The sequence below is a fragment of the Triturus cristatus genome, chromosome 12 (assembly GCF_964204655.1).
Source record: "Triturus cristatus chromosome 12, aTriCri1.1, whole genome shotgun sequence".
Classification (NCBI taxonomy): Eukaryota; Metazoa; Chordata; class Amphibia; order Caudata; family Salamandridae; genus Triturus; species Triturus cristatus.
The window spans coordinates 412,524,748-412,542,036 of NC_140595.1; the positions used below are offsets into that span (position 1 = coordinate 412,524,748).

The following is a 17,289-nucleotide window of genomic DNA, read 5'->3' on the forward strand; positions in this document are numbered from 1 at the left end:
GTCCCTGGGTATTCGTGCACCACAATATTGTGGTTGTCCCTACTCAGTAGTACAACCATTCTTAAGGTTGAAGATTCCTGCTCACTCCCTTACGCCATTATCTCATTTTCACACTTTCTTATCTTATCCTCTGCGCCCTGCCAACCTTGGGGGCTCTCAGATTAGCGCTGCAGTTTGTGGGTCATCAGTCTTGGCGCTGCGGGCTCTTACAATGCTGCGCTCGAGGTTGTCTCACTCACCAAATGCCACAGGTTGTAGCGCTTAGACGCAGTTTTATATGTAGCGGGCGCGAGCTCGCCTAGGCTCAGACTCCATCGAATGTTGATATTCGTACACCAGGTCCTTCTCGGCGCCCCACACCCTCGCGTGGAGCTCTCGCAAGCTGCCAGGGCTCTAAAGCCCATATGTGAATGACTACACCAGGCTCAGAGCCGGCAAGTGACACTTCTCGGTTGAAATCAGTCAGATCTGTCTTTTATAGCGCCTTCGTGTTCATTGTCAGGTGATGTCAGACCCTGACACTCTAGTGGCGGGCCTCTCCTAGGTGCTGGTCTCTGTGTGTGCAGTCTGGCGCGGGATCGCAGCTCAGAGGCCTGTGAATGAATCTCTCAGGCCCGGACAGTGCTGGGGTTCGAGCTCTCATAAAGACCCGTTCGACCTCCAAGCCTCGAGGTCTCCTCGACTTTGCAAATCCCAAATGCGGAACTCTGACAGGGGTTTAGGCGCTAAATCGCGGGAATATGCCTGGTTAAAGTACTCGAAAATTGGGGTTTATCCGGCTGTGTCACCGTGCATCCTGGGCTACCACGGGCTCTAGCTCTCGCAGGCGAAGCGCCTCGATTTTGAAAGGGCAGCACATTAAATCTGACCCACTGGACTGTGGGGTCAGCGGGGCACGTGCATGAATGGCCGCGCTGCCTCTAGCAGCTGAATGTATCTATAGTGCTTATGGCAGTGCCAGGTACGCAGCCTCTAACCGCTTCCCCGCAAGACTGCCGAGTTCAGGCACTACAGAAAGGCACACTTTCTATAAAAACATACACGTCAGACCCTAAGAGAGGCATGCACAACCTCCTAATCACGCGCACACGCAATCTCCGCATCTAATAAACGCACCTGAGGGGTCATCAGAGGCAAACAAACATACAGTCCGTCTCGCAGGCACACACAGGCTTCAGTAACTCCACAGTAGTGCCTGTGATGGACAGGCAGGCACCCCAATATTATAGACATACGCTCAACCAGCACTGGCTGCATCTGAGAGACTGCCACAGTTGATTCGAACACCAACATTTCCTACAGACAGGACATCCTCTAACTTCCGCTCAGGAGCAGACACAGCTAGACACCCGGCAGTCACCTGGAACTGCGCACGTGCTGCACTGTGGAGACAGACACAAAGGGGACGTACGCATTCGCAAACACGCCGTTCCGTCGCTAAACAGTTCTCTATATCCAAACAAACAAATATGTCTGTGAGAAATACACATTTTCTCAAGCAAAAAAAGACTCTCTTTTGGAACTTTAATTTGTATGTTTTGTAAAGGATATCGTGGTGACCAGGCCGCTGCATATAGTGTGAATGAAATAACATACACGCACCTGCTGAGTGATTGCATAATATGTATCATGCACGGCCAGTGACTTATGCAAACACCGCCAGACTGGCACCCACGCGGGCACACAAGAGCGCCATTTTACAGATACTAACAGAACATTGAACTGACTCCCTTGCGCACACACTCTGACCCAAACATACTCATTTCGAGTAACACCTCGAGTGTACACCCTGTGAAAAACACTCGTTAACACAGCAGCCTGCTCGAATTCCGCACACCCGCTGACCTGCACGCAACCTTTGACCGACAAACACCCTCTGAGTGACGGACACGCTTTGACTGGATTCTGCCCTATTGTTGGTAGAACAGCCAGGCACACGTCACCCGAAAGACACAATGCCAGTGTGACTGGCACACACCCTCTGCACCACTCGTAACTGCCAGAAGCATCTCTCGACTGGCACTCTTACTGACTTACACCCACTCGAGAAAGGCACACGCATCTTGCGACTGACAGATGCCCTCTGAATAGCACAATGCACTCTCGAGTGGCACACGCCCTTTGACACCTGCCCGTGACTGATTACAAACACCGCCTGGCACACTCTTTCAGACTGACACAGACCCATCCGTGGCTGGCACGAGCATTTTCTGAATGGCCCGCACCCTCTGGCTGACGTGGGCATCCCTTCACTGGTACATTCCATATGAACGACACACACCTCCTGAAATGGCGGTCCTTTCTGACTGGCACAGACCACTTCTGAAGCATATTGACACTCGCACGTACACCCTGGCTGCCAAAAGGCCCATCTGGTGACTGACACCCTGCCTTGCACTCCTGCTGCCTGACACAGAGGTGCTCTGACTGACTGCCACATGCACCTCTCCTGACCTATGTCTTCCCTTTATACACGCGTCTCCTGTCTGTCTCAAACTCAAAAGTCCTACAAAAAGAGCAGCCCTACACGAGTGGGTAGGCCTGGAAAGAGGTGCCACCTTGGCACCGCGCTTCAGCAGGCGTCCCTCCTACCAGGGGCAGCCTCGCGCGCCCCCTCTCACGGAGAGAACTGCAGAGCAGCCCCGTGGCAGTCACGCCACACCATGTCTCTCGCTCACACCTCACGTGCACGTGGTCCCCGCAAACACGCGTAACCTCCAGAACTTCAATAATTCCTTTACCTCCGGAACTATATTTCACTCTTCGGCATTAGCAGATGTTGTCCTTTCTCATTTTAAAAGTGCACGAGGATTCAAAAGACAGTAAAGGGGTGGTGTCACTTTTTGGGTCCGGTCAGTGCCCCCCTCTCGCCCCCATCCTCGGAGCCGCCTTGGGGTGCTTCCAGCATGGCTCTGCAGATGTCCCGCTTCATGCGTGAAGCCTCGGCGTGATTCCGGTGCGGAGGCTCCCGGGCTCCGCGGATCTCGGAGCCGATAGACAGATGGATGTTTGTTGGGGGTCTTGTCTCGACGAGGAAGTGCCCGAGTCCGCCAATGAACCTCGAGAGGCTGCCGGGGCTGGTTCAGGAGCCCATCTCTGTGCCAGAATCCTCACAGTCACTGAGACTTCGCCGGGAAGAAACACTTCTGCTGGGGAGCTGCGAAGAAACGTCTGCTGCTGACGGCCAGCCGGAACCAGGAATGAGTGACTTTCACCGAATCTGCGCCTTTCAGCCCAGTCTCTCGGTCTCTCCTTTCCTTCTTCTATCTTTCATTTTTGGGTTAATCCCCCTTCTACCTCGCTTTCCTTCTGTCTTTCTTTTTTCATGTTCTTTATTTCATCCCCTCTTGCTTCATCTGTTTCGTCTCTGTCTCTGCTCTCATTCGTTCGCTCTTCATTGACCTGTCTCTCACTTTCGCCTTTGACCTGTCTCTCTCTCCTCTCCCCCTCCCTTCCTGCCCTACCCCGTTGTTTGCTTCTTTTTATTGCCTTTCACTCTTTTCTCCCCCGTCCTCTCTTCCTGCGCTGTCTCCCTGCCTCTCTCTATCTGCCTCCCTCTCTCCTCCCTCCCTCCAAGTGATGCTCTGGAAGTACATGCCTTCGGATCCGCCCTAACATCTGTCCATCTAAGCAGCGGCGCATCTATCAGTGTCACCGCCGCTGCACGATGCTGCGACAGTGCACATGGCTGCCGAGAGCCGCGGTTCAGAGGCAATCACTAGCTGAGAACGCTGTGCACGGATCACTGAGCGCAGTGCACTGCTTACGGGGCGCAGGGAAAGCGCACTGTGCAGATCTCAGAGCACAGCGAGCCTTGTCAGGGGCGCACGGGGCATAGTTCAAGGTGTTCAGATTCCAGGCGGCAGTGCACTGACCTCTCTTCACAGTGTACAGGTCAGGGCTCAGTGCATTGAAGCCAGCATAGTTCACTGCATACAGATTCCAGGGGTCAGTGCAGTGCATCATACACAGTTCACAGGGTACAGGATAGGACTTAGTGCAGAGAAGAGAGCATAGTTCACTGTGTACAGATTCCAGGGGGCAGTGCAGTGCTCTGACCTCTCTTCACGGTGCACAGGTTACATAGTGGAGTGAATGGAGCGTAGTTCATGGTGTACAGGTTTCAGGAGGCAGTGCCCTGAACATATTTCACACTGCACATATTTCAGGGGCAGTGCGATGAAATAACATAGTTCACACTGCACGTATTTCAGGGGGCATTACGATGAAATAACAGTTCACAGTGTACAAATTTCACAGGGAAGTGCAGCGCGCCGAGCATAGTTCACAGTGTACAAATTCCACGGGGCAGTGCAGTGCCCCGAGTATAGGACAATGTGTACAGATTCCAGGGGGCAGTGCAGTGTACCGAGCATAGTTCAGAGTGTGCAGATTTCTGGGAGCACTGCAGTGCACCGAGCATAGTTCCTAGTGTACAGGTTACAGTGCAGAGTGCAGTGAAGCGAACATAGTTCGCAATGCACACATTATAGGGCGTGAAGTATTCCACTGCACATAGTTCACAGTGTACAGACTGCAGAGCATATTGCAGTGCACAGAAGAAAGTACACACGATAGATTACAGGACACAGTACAGCGAACGCAGCCCACACTGTATAGGTTGCAGCGTACACTGCAATTCACTGAACGTACCTCACAGTGTACAGCCTACAGGCCGTAGAGCAGTACAACGAACATAGTTCACTGTTTACAGATTCCACTGTGCAGTGCACTGCACCAAACGCGGTACACGGTTTACAGATTACTGGGCATAGTGGAAATAATTCAGTGTGAAGGTTGCAGGGCATAGTATAGTGTGCTAGATGCCCTTCAGTATACAGGTTACATGGCATAGTAAGGTGTAGCGAACACACTTCACTAAGTGCAGTGTATAGAGCATAGAGCGGAGTAGCCATCATAGATCGCAGAGCATAGAGTGTACCAAGCACAGTATAATGTACGGATCACCAATGCAGTGCACAGGACACAGTTCAGAATGAACAGATCAAAAGGCCTCATACAGTGTACAAAGCATGTGACAGTCTGGCCGACACATTGTGTCACAGTGCACACGCCCTCTCTGTCCAAAGCAGGGTTCACAGTGTGCTGAACACATGGCGTGCAGTGCACAGACCAATAGTTCACAGAGTGTAATGAGGCTAGTGCAATCAACAGATCAGTGTATAGAGCACAGCGTCCATAGTGCACGGTGCACATATCACTGGGCATAGTGCCGTGAAGCGAGCATAGTTCAGACACAGAAGGCACTCAGCCTGCTACTCTTACTAATCCATTTTAGTAACACTGAGAGTCCCGGCAGTCAGTGGCACTGCACATATGTGCACAACACCTGCAGGCGCGTTTCCCAAGGGGGCGAGGTTCCCCTCAGCAGTTTTCCCGCCAGAATCTCTCTTCACAAACGGTGTCCTGGGAGCCACGGGCTGCTCAGCAGGAACGTATCCGAAGTGTGCCAACACGAGGTGGGTGCCCGTCTCCGAAGCCCGTGCAGTGCACACAGGCGAGAGGGCTGTGCGTTAGTGCACGCGGTGGGTGCAGACGACAGACGGAGAAGCCGGGACCCCTCGGGTAAAAGTAAAGTACACTCCTGAGAGGGGGGGGGGGGGGGGGAGCAGCTCCGTTTTCTGTACAACACACCCCTCGGCGCACTTAGTTAGCCAGAAGAAAAACAGGGTTAAAACGAGTTTCTGCGACTTCCAGAACATGTGTGCAGTCGGTGCCTGGCCATGGACATCACACAAGACCTGATATGTGAGCCAGGGTGTGACTGCGTGCGCTCCTTGCCCGTTTTAGGTACTACCTGTCACCCGTTGGTGATTGTGTACGATTGTCGTCAATTAAATGTCTCGCGGAGACCCCTCGGTGCAAGACCTGCTTTAAAAATGAGATTGTTCCCCTTTCACAAAATGCACTATTTTCTAGCAAATTTTCAAGTTAAATATTTTATGTGTTTGTGCTTTTGAAATACACTTAAGGTGTGTACCAGCCCCTGCTCCGTGTTTGTCAGCCGCTGCTCCGAGCACAGTCTGTGCTGGGGCTGTACACGCCTTAAGTGGCGATGACCCCCCCTCTTTTCATGGCTGTTGGTTAACCCCTGCCCCTGAGCGCGCGGCCCCTCGTTGCTGCGCACCAGCACCTGCGCATCCACGCGCACAGCGTGGCCCACAGGTTGCAGCGGGTCCACACAGCCTGGTAAATGCAAACCATAAGAATGAGGAACTTGGGGCTTCAGTTCCTCTCAGTGTAAACTGTTTTGGTGGCTGGAGTCGCACAGCAGCAACGTTTGTTTCTCTAGGGCTGGAAGTTTGCTTAACGGGCCCAGATGTTTTGTCTGCAAATCCGCAGGTCTGTGACACATTACAAACCCGCGCACGGCGAACTGCGCATGCACAGTGTGGGCTATGCACGGCGGTATAAGGTGAACTGTGCAGACGTTGTGCTGCTGTCTGTGATAAATGTGTGGGCAGCAGGTATATATTTTGGGTTGCATAAGGCTCCCTTTGAAGTCTCAGATCCCATAAAAGTTACTGCATTTCACATAAGCATGTTCTGCTGTGAGTCTTGGGCAGGCAGTTTGCAGCTTTTGCTACTGTTTAAAACACGTCAGTTTTGAGGATAGTCAGGGCTTTAAGTGGGATGAAAACACTGGGGGTCTCTGAAAAGGGCGTGCAGATGTGATTAAGGGCGTGGCCTAAAAACAAGCTAAACGTGTGCCGCCCAACTGGCATTGTGCTGCTTCTGTCAGTGTAGGCAGATTCCAGAGATATACCTGTGCTGTAATGGTATTCGGTATTTGGATAGCGCAGCGTTCATCAATTGCTTGGCATCTTGGCACTTGCAACGCCATCGTGCACTTTTGTTTTTTTCTAGTATTAGGAAAAGTAACAAAATACGCAATAAAAATTCAAAGCGATAAATCAGCTACAAGAACAAATACATTCGCGAGACACATTCAGAAAAACAATGTCTCTGAAATAACTTATAAATAGAGTGGATTAAAAAATCTTGCGCCGATAGTTGGACAAGCATAAGATTGTGGGGAGACAGGTAGCTCTGCCCATATATACTTGTGCTAAAATGGGAGATATTTAGGAGCGCAAAGCGAAAACAGAAAGATACTTGGCATTTTACTTTTTTTAAACTGTCCTCTATTCTAAATAGAAAATATGACATTTCTTCTTTAAAAAAAAATAACAAAAAGATAAGGCAGGAAAGAAAGTAAAAGCGATCTAGAATAGAGTATGTTTGGAACGTTTCCACTTGTCTGTAAAAGGCGTGTTCCATGTTAGCCAACAGAGAACGCGTTTGCTCCCGACTTTAGAAATATCGCGATTAGTTCAGGGTCGCGATTCGCTCACTTAATTCGCCCTGACCCCGACAGGCCGATAGACCGTCTCACGCACTTTATCGATCATATCCTTTTTGGACGGCAAATGCTGTTTCTTTGGAGGAGGGTCGATAGTTTGGGGGTGTTGTGAATGCAGCCTCCACCTGGCACATCCTGCAGTGCACCCCGGGACTACATCTCTTTTGTATTAGCTGCTGCAACGTTTGATTTGCTGCACCACGAAAGCGCCCTGAAGCAAGCAGCACTCTGGGCAAAAGTTGGGGAGTGGGGCTGAAGGGTGAGTTCTGAGAGAAATATTTTCAAAGTGTCGCGCACTGCTGTTTTTTTCTCCTAAAAAAAATCATTCGTGCATTTGGGAGTAATGAACATAAAAGCGAAATAATTAAGAAATAATTGTCTCTAAAGAACTGTATGCACCGTTAGATGCGGCGTGAGGAAAAAAATATGTTTTAGGATAGTAGCTTACTTTTCAGGACTAAACACGAACAGTAACATCAGCAATAAGTGAGCGCCCCTTCTTTTCGGGGGTAGTTGTTTTATAGAGAAGCACAGTTTTTATGTTCTGTCAATCGGGCGATAAGTGTTGTGCCTAAATATAGTAAATACGGCACCCCTTTCCAGCCTGTGCACTCCTGGGCAGGCACCAGTGGTGGTTGGCAGCGCCGTTTATTTATTTGGCTGTTAAAGCGATTTTGTAACTCGAGGCACGGGTCTGTTTGAAATCAGGTGTGCTGTGTGAGAATTGCACGAGAAATGTCAATAAAAACAAGTATATCCGTAGCCACCAGGTGAGCTGTGGAGAGGCGCAGTCGTGTTTAGCAAACGCTGGAAGGGCGCGCGACTCTTTGGCACGCGCTCTGAGGTGGCCAAGCAGCGGCATGGCGCTTTCCAAACACCCAAATATATTAATATATTGTAGGCATTCTCTGTCTGTCGCTGACCGCCATACTCCCCTCTACTAACTCATCTGTCCAACACCCTCCAGAAAAAAAAAATATTTTACAAGAGAGATCTGGGGCGAAGACATCACCGATCCAGATCAGAGACCCCAGAAAATTATCCTTCCCCTCTGACTCGGCTGGGCCGGACCTCACAAGAGGGTCTGGAGGAGGAACAGGATCAGACCATTTTCCGCAGCTTCTGGCACGTGTATATGTGAGGCAAAAATAGCGCTTGAATATATTTTGATGCAGAAATGATCAAAGCCCAAAAAGTGTACATGTTTGAAGAAAAGCAAAGGATGGCTGTGTCATGTGATTCAGAACACGAGCTAAAAAAACATTTTTATGAGCAACTGAGGATATATCAGATATCTGGGGAAAGAGGTGCCCGTAAAGCCGAGCAGCACGAGACCTTTCTGTGGTGAGAGGATGAGTGCTCAGATCCACACCGCGTGCATTCTAGTGTATAATGTGTTGGTTAGTACCCCTGTCCCAATTCCCAAACTCCAGGCGGAGGGGGAAATGTTCCTAGACGTGCAAATCTCTCTTCCCTGAAGTTTGGGGGCATGATACAAGGAGTTGCAGTCCCAGTGGTCGCGGCACGGGGGCGCTGCTATCAGGGCCCGCAGAGCTCTTTTATTTCAACTGAACGTGCCAGCTTCACAGACGCCCTGGGTCACACTGCTCGCCGCACGGGAGATGCCACCTTAGGTTTGCTTAATATACACCACTGCCTGTGCTCAGGTGGCCTCGCCCTCGAGACCTCAACAACACCCGCCGCTCTGGGCAAATGCGCACTGGGCAAATGCCACTCAAGATAGGAACGACACCATACACTATGGACAGGGTAGCTGGACTAGCTGCCACTCAAGACCTGAACAACAGCCGCTGCACTGGACACTGGGCACATGCCTCCAGAATGCCACACACTGGGAACATGAGCTGCCACCTAAGACCAACACAAAACAACACAAGAAAGCTACCACTAGATACCTGTCCTGAACATCAACCACTGCACTGGACACTGGGCAAATGCCACCAGAGATAGGGACAATGCCACACACTGGGAACAGGAGCTGCCACCTAAGACCTGTTAAACACAAGAGAGCTACCACTAAGGCCTGAATAAGCCCCGTGCACGGTGCACTGGCAAATGCCACCCACGACAGAAACACATACATACACTGTGAACAGGTGAGCGGCCACTCAGACCTGAAAATAACACAGACCGTGCACGGGATCCATGCCTCCCACAGACCGTGCACCGCATCCATGCCTCTCCACAGGCCGTGCACCGGATCCATGCCTCCTACAGACCGTGCACCGGATCCAGGCCTCCCACAGACCGTGCACTGCATCCATGCCTCCCACGGACCGTGCACCGGATCCATACCTCCCACGGACCGTGCACCGGATCCATGCCTCCCCACAGACCGTGCACCGCATCCATGCCTCCCACAGACCGTGCACCGGATCCATGCCTCCCCACAGACCGTGCACCGGATCCACGCCTCCCCACAGACCGTGCACCGGATCCATGCCTCCCACAGACTGTGTACCGCATCCATGCCTCTCCACAGGCCGTGCACCGGATCCATGCCTCCCCACAGACCGTGCACCGGATCCATGCCTCCCATATACCGTGCACCGGATACATGCCTCCACAGACCGTGCATCGCTTCCATGCCTCCCTACAGACCTTGCACCGGATCCATGCCTCCCACGGACCGTGCACATGATCCATGCCTCCCCACAGACCGTGCACCGCATCCATGCCTCCCCACAGACCGTGCACTGCATCCATGCCTCCCTACAGACCGTGCACCACATCCATGCCTCCCCACAGATCGTGCACTGCATCCATGCCTCCCTACAGACCGTGCACCGGATCCATGCCTCCCCACAGACCATGCACCGCATCCATGCCTCCCCACAGACCGTGCACCGGATCCATGGCTCCCACAGACCATGCACCGGATCCCTGCCGATCCCCCAAGGAACGCAGGGCACGGTGGACCTGTCTCCCGAGGCCTGAAGGGCGTCACTGTGCGGACCGGGTGTCACTAAATTCCTGAACAACGCAGCCACGAACACGAGTGGGAGGCTACCAAAGTCCCAAACAACGCCACACTATACAAAGAGAAGCAGCCACCTGGGCCCCTGCAGCCCCTCTAGCCCCTTCAAGCTACCACCCAGAAACTGTGCACTCAGAGTGTCTGCACACACGAGGTGGCACCGAGCACCTGCATAACCCAAGAACCCAACGTCCCCAAGGTCCCCTGAGGTCACCTCACTCTGGTATTACCCCAGTGCTCTACGCACAGGGGGGCTACCGCAGGTGTCCTGGCAGCCTCGCTACTCTGAGCACAGATGATCAGGAGGATGGATAATAACCCCAGGAGTGTAGCTATGAAGAGTGCAGCAGGTGTAGTGGCACCGGGCCCGGGGCGTGAGGTCTAAGGAGCCCACTGCACCCTAATTATAGTTTTTTTTTTTATTTACCGGAAACTAGTATGACTCCCATCTTCCGTGCTTACGTCAGTGCCTCTGGCACCCTTGCTTCGCCACAGGGTTAACCCATAGCTCTGAACAGAGGAGTGTTCATCGCCTCTTAAGGTTTTTATCAGCCCCTGCTCCGTGTTTATCAGCCCCTGCTCCGTGTTTATCAGCCCCTGTTCCGTGTGTATCAGCCCCTGCTCCGTGCACAGTCTGTGCTTGGAGCAGGGGCTGACACACGCCTTAAGTGGCGATGACCCCCCTCTGTTCAGAGCTGTGGACTAACCCCTGCCCCTGCGCGCGCGGCCCCTCGTTGCTGCGCACCAACACCTGCGCATCCACGCGCACAGCGCGTCCCATAGGTTGCAGCGGGTCCACACGCCCTGGTAAATGGGAACCATGACTCAGTAACTTGGGGCTTTAGTTCCTCTCAGTGTAAACTATTTTGGTGGCTGGAGTCGCACAGCAGCAACGTTTGTTTTCCTAGTGCTGTTAAGTTTGCCTAACGGGCCCAGATGTTTTTTCTGCAAACCCGCAGGTCTGTGACACATTACAAACCAGCACACGGCGAACTGCGCATATGCAGTGCGAGCTGTACAGGGCGGTATAAGGTGAATTGTGGAGACTTTGTGCTGCTGTCTGTGAGAAATGTGTGTGCAGCAGGCATATATTTTGAGTTGCATAAGGCTCTCATTGAAGTCTCAGATCCCATCAAAGTTACTGCTTTTCACATAAGCATGTTCTGCAGGGAATCTTGGGCAGGCAGTTTGCAGCTTTTGCTATTGTTTACCACACTTCAGTTGTGAGGATAGTGTAACCACCTGGCATGAAGGCAATTTGTCGGCAGCAACTGTAAAAATTCAGGACAAAGTATCAACATTCAGGGCAAAGATTAAGGAGCAAAGGTCAATTTTATGGACACAACTCAGGAGGGTCAACAATAATGTAAAAGTTAAGTATATTGCTGACTCAAGTGCAAGTCAAAAAAGCACAGGGGTGTACATGACCCCTTCAGCAAGGGTGGAGGACAAACCCTTCAGGCCCCCCAAACCCTCAAGGGGCACTAATTTAGCCCAAGGCCAATTATATCTGTGAGATATGGGATACTCAGGGGCCCCTCTTCCCAATCTGCATGGGGCCCTATCATTTGTCATTGTGCCACTGGCAGCACACTCCACCACCATCCTCTGAAAAGTTAACCACATCCTGTGGCAGTGTACCACACATCCATGTCACTGTGCACCATTTAACACAGCTTAATACCTCCTTCCACTATGACTAGTTGTTGGAAAGTGGAGTATTATGTGGTGTGGGGGTTAGACCTCACCTTGTAATACTGTCACAATACCCCAAAGATGGCCCTTTGATTCACACTGATAAATCCTTAGCCCAGGCCTGGTAGAGTGGCAATGAGCAGTCAGGTTTTACTAGAGGAGCATGTGTTAATCATTTCAGAGTACCAACATGGACGATAAGTAATTGGTGCGACTCGAGAGAAATCCAAAACCAATTAATAAAGATAAAGTGTATTTTTATCTTAACTTAGACACCAAAATAAATGGAATTGCATACATACAATTGGAGTTATAGATTTTTTGAAGTAATAGGAAATCAACGCAAAATAATTCAGTGAAAATTTAACATTGTGGTCAATGGGAAAAAACACTAGTGCTAATCGTTCACTTGCAGGCCAAGTTGCGTTGTACCCTTGCAGGGTAAAGGTGATGCGGGTCCCATGAAGAAGCCACGACAGTCAGGTCAATTTTACCTGACCCATGGTGCCCGTGGGCAGAGCTGTCCTGGCTGTCCCTGGTGCTGAACGGAGCCACGGGAGAGCTGCTTTTACCGCTGAAATGATACTGCAGGAGAAGAAGCTGCTAAAAGACAACAAAAGAGGTTTTGCTGATGTCGATCGAAGGTCGGATGGTATTTGCTCTTAATGCAGCGTTGTGTAAAGGATTCGGATGTTGGACTGGTAACCAACAAGCCTTGGCAGTGGTAAGTAGAGCAGAAAGTAACTATAATGCCCGGTGGCCCAGGAGAACACGGTAGCTGCCTGCAACTTCGTGGCAGGCAGCATTACAGTTACCAAAATGCACTGGACCATCTGGATTTGGGTGATCCCTCGAAGGGCCCGATGGACAGTGATTCTTTGGGTCCAGAGAATTGTTTTACCTGAAGTTGGCGGGGGACTAGTAGTACTAGTCCAGGGGAGTATGAGGGTGCTTCAGGATTCAACAGGGGTCCCTCTGTCTGGAGGAATCGAGAGATAACCTTGGACGAGGCTCGATCAGGCCGTTGTAAGAGCATTGCCACAGGTGCAGGGTATCCCTCTTTTCCTTTGTGCAAGTCTTGTTGTTGCTGACACAGGTCTTTCTTGTTCTTTCCTCTTTGATGCAGGCTGCTCAGAACTGAAGATCTGGTGTCAGGGGTGTCCCTTAAATCCTAGATTTAGGGGTGTTACAGGTGTGGGAGCTAGTAGATAACGAGCAGTGAGTCCCTTGCAGCTAGTCTGCCCCTGAGGTGACCACATGGGGGGGTGTGGGTCACCTTTTCCGCCCAGAACCCTCTATTCTACCACTTCTAAACATGGCAGAAATCTAATTTGAGTGTACGGCTACTCACTCTGGAGGTATGGCTAACCTTCTGGGGGTATGCACCTCCTTGACTAACTAATTTCCCACCTGCCCGGGTACAAATGAGCATGGGGAAGGAGGCGGGCGTTTTTTTCTCCTGGGAGTCAGCCCTGATGCATATCAGAGTGGGTTTAGCCATGGGCGTCCGCAGAAATTTTTCCAGGGGGGGGCGAACTTGGCAAATGAAGGGGCGTGGCTAATGTTAATCAATAGGGGCGGGGCTAAAATGGCAGACAATCAGGATCAGGTAATATTCGGGCCAACCTGAGAAAAACAAGCACTGGCATAGCCAATAGGTCTCGCCTTTGTGACCTTATGACTGACTCACTAACTGAAGAACTTATATAGCGCACTTTTGCCGAGGCGTCTTGGCGCTGGGTAAGTATGATGCCGGCAGTATAAGTATTTAGTTCTGCAGCAGGTCCCAAAGGCGAGACCAATTGGCTATGCCAATGCTTGTTGGTATATCTGGGCATGTTGAGAGGCTAGGGGACTGGGTCTCGATGTCGGGTTGTGAGCACAGCAATGACCTACTCAATTTGAATGCGTAGGTAATATAACCGGACGGGTGAAATGAAAGGTTCACTACCAGGAATAACAGGAAGGTAGAAAGTTAGGCTGGTTAGAAAGGTAAGGAGGGGTAGAGGCAGGCATGATGGTGAGGGGAGAAACAGATGCATGCTAGGAGAGCGCTGTGAGGGAGTGAGGCAAAATGGGAAGAGGCACTGAAGGTGGGTCGGGTAAAGACCGTAGTGAGGCAAACAGAAGGGTAGCGAGGGGTGAAGGGTAGACAAAGAAGTGAGGTGTAGAAGAAAAAGATTCAGGAGCAGAGACAGGTAAATCAAAGCTGGAGAGGGGAGAATAACGCAGTCATAGAACGTGAGGGGTCCAGGTAGAGAGAGGGAGAGGTGTGTCATAGATAGGTAGAGACAACTGAGGAAGAGGGAATAATAAAGACTGAGGTAGACAGGTGAGGTAGAGGGGTGCGTTGATATAAAGGAAGTGCAGAGATGTGTCACAGATGTTACTGAAGAGGAAAAGAAGTAGAGATATTGAGAAAGAGGTAAGGCACTAAAAGAAGTAAGGGGGTGAACAGAGGTAGAACGAGTGGAAGGGGAGAGAACACATAGTAGATGAATGGCAGGGTAAAATGAGCGATCAGGCAGTGAGTGTGAGGAGTGGGATACAGAGGGATATGTGGCAGTGAGCGCGAAGTGCGGGGTACAGAGGGATATGTTGTGGCAGTGAGCACAAGGTGACGGGTACAGAGGAATATGTTGTGGCAGTTAGCGCAAGGTGTGGGGTACAGAGGGATATGTCGTGGCAGTTAGCGCGAGGTGTGGGGTACAGAGGGATATAAGGCAGTGAGCGGGGGCAGGGCCGGCTTTAGCGCTCATGGCGCCCAGTGCGACAATGCTTTTTGGCACCCCCAATGACCACCTCCACTACAGGTTCTTCATAACCATCCTTTCACAGCGCCCCTCAAGCCTCTGTAACCATTCAGTCTCAGGTGCATTTAATTAATTTTATAGCACCGCTCCTATCAGTGTAAGGTGTCAGAACACTTTACATCACACAGATTACATAGAGACAATCAATCATAAGTGTGTTCATCAGTGCATAGGAAATGTTACATAAGAGAGAGGGCAAGAAGGTGTAGGAGTCACAGGTCATCCGTACAGGTAGGCAGGATAGTTGAAGAGGGCTTGGTCAGGAGAATCAGAAACCTAGAATTTAAAACCTAGCACCATGGATGGGGGGGTTCTCTTTATTAATAAGAATTGATTTCTACCCAAATTAACCCATTTTGCCACATTAGGATAATGAAAAACTGGGGTGAAATCATAACGCCATAGCCCAGTTTGCATGCATCTTGGATAACAGTTTTTTGCTCACTGTTCCACATTAGGATTTTAACTCATAAAGAGTTATCAACAATATGGTCTCTCTGACAAGTGTGACCCACTGACCTATTTACATTATATTATACGCACTTTGTGAGCTGCACGTTTGCAGCAAGCATATTAACCCTCTGCACTACCTTAGGATGAGTAGAAACTTCCATTACACAAAACTTCGATCTCTCCCTCTCTCTCTCTCTCTAAGGAAGTGCATTAATCACTGCAGTCTAAATTTTTATTGGTGGCTGAAAATTTCTAGGAGTCCAGGAAAGAAGCAGGTGCTTTTAAAATCATCATATTAGGGCCCCCTACATGAAGTCAGCACCCGGTGCGGTGGCACCGGTCGCACCGCCCTAGAGCCGGCCCTGAACACGGGGAGTGGGGTACAGAGGGATATGAGGCAGTGAGCATGGGAAATGGGGTGCAGGGGGATATGAGGTAGTGAAACACAGGGTCAGGACGTCCTGCCAGACATGATAGGGTGCTTACTGGCAGATAGATATGTTATTGACACGAGTCCGTGTACGTTTTAGTGGGATCTGAAATCCGGGCTATGCTGCAACCCCAATTTTTGACTTGGGAGAATAATGCATCGACTCCCCCCAGAACTTCATTTAGAAGACCCCTTGCTCTCAAGCTACAGAGTGTTAAAAGGAGGTATTTGTGTCCAGACCTAACCACTCATGCTTGTGGTGCGCAGCTCAAACTGCCCATTGTCATTCTGTTTGTGATAATCAGCCACAGACAGAATGACACGGGGCGGGAGGGGCTGCGAGGAGGAGTGCGAGGCGCCCCATCAGGGAGCTGAGGCCTCTGGCAGGAAACACCTCTGCTCCCTGCAGGGCCCGTAATTACGGACAAAAAGCGTCTGTAAAAGCATGGGTGGCCGCAGGGGGGGGCAAGGAGGAGCACTCCAGGGGGGGCAAGCGCCCCTCCTTGCCCCCCCTGCGGAGGCCCATGGGTTTAGCCTTTGGAGCTTACCGCCTTGATGTGCCACTTCCCTAGCCTGCTTGGGAGGAGCGAGGTGTGACCTCCTTCCTGCCCAAGCCTTTGTTACTGACACCTAGAAGTGTTCACACTGCCTGGCAGGAAGTCAGAATCCTGTCTTGGTGGCACCAGGCAAGAGGAATGCAGGCTTGCCAGCCAGAGCACAGAGAAGCTGGGGCAACAAGGTGGGCAACCTATAAAGTAGCCACCTGGGTGCATGCCACATCAGCCTGGTCACAAGATTCGTGTCAGGGTGAGAAGGCGCAGTGCTTGATACAAGACATGCCTTATTTCAGCGGTACCATAACGGAGCTGCCAAGTTCGAGAATGCCCGTGTGGCAGCCCATGTTATCCTATGGAGTGCTGACACTTAAAATAGTTTCTAAAGGGAAATGCCACTATAGGGACATATAGGCTTGCACTTTAATATAATGCACTCTGCCTCTTGGGCTCAGGAGGCCTTCTTAGGGGTGCCTATGCCCTGGGTACCCTTGGTACCATATACTAGGGACTTATAAGGATGTAAAGTCTTTACCAACAGTTTTGAGAGAGAGCACAGGCACTGGAGTCTGGGCAGCGGACTACAGTGCACTAGCAGAGTAGTAACCATCAGTATTTGGAGCAAAAAGTGTGGAGGGGTGACCATACAAAAAGGGCATTTACCTACACTAGTTGTTCTCAGTTTTGAAGCAACAGTTCAGGTAACTCATTTGAAAAGCTCAATTGCTCCTTTGTTGATCCTACACCCTCACACACAGACCAACAGTTTGAGCCCACATTTCACTTTTGCAGAACCATGAAGCGTATCATGGAATTATTCTGGGAACTATGTGTTTGTAGGAGAGTAGGGTCTGCTATCCTATGGTCACCCCAAAGTTTTGCTTTTTGCTTCACTGGTTTTTGACATACTGAGGCTGTGGGCCTGCCAATCAGACCCCCAGCCTGCTGTTCTCTCTACTAAA

At 50.9% G+C, this 17,289-nt stretch overlaps 1 protein-coding gene across 1 annotated transcript in view; it reads right to left on the bottom strand.

Annotated features, from left to right (window-relative positions):
- The window catches only part of TSHZ3 (teashirt zinc finger homeobox 3), a 131,400-nt gene extending 127,848 nt beyond the window's left edge, over positions 1–3,552 (bottom strand). Inside the window, exon 1 of the mRNA XM_085637461.1 lies at positions 2,742–3,552. The gene's annotated coding sequence lies outside the window, so the exon portion shown is untranslated. The remainder of the gene's footprint in view (positions 1–2,741) is intronic.
- Positions 3,553–17,289: the final 13,737 nt, after the last annotated feature.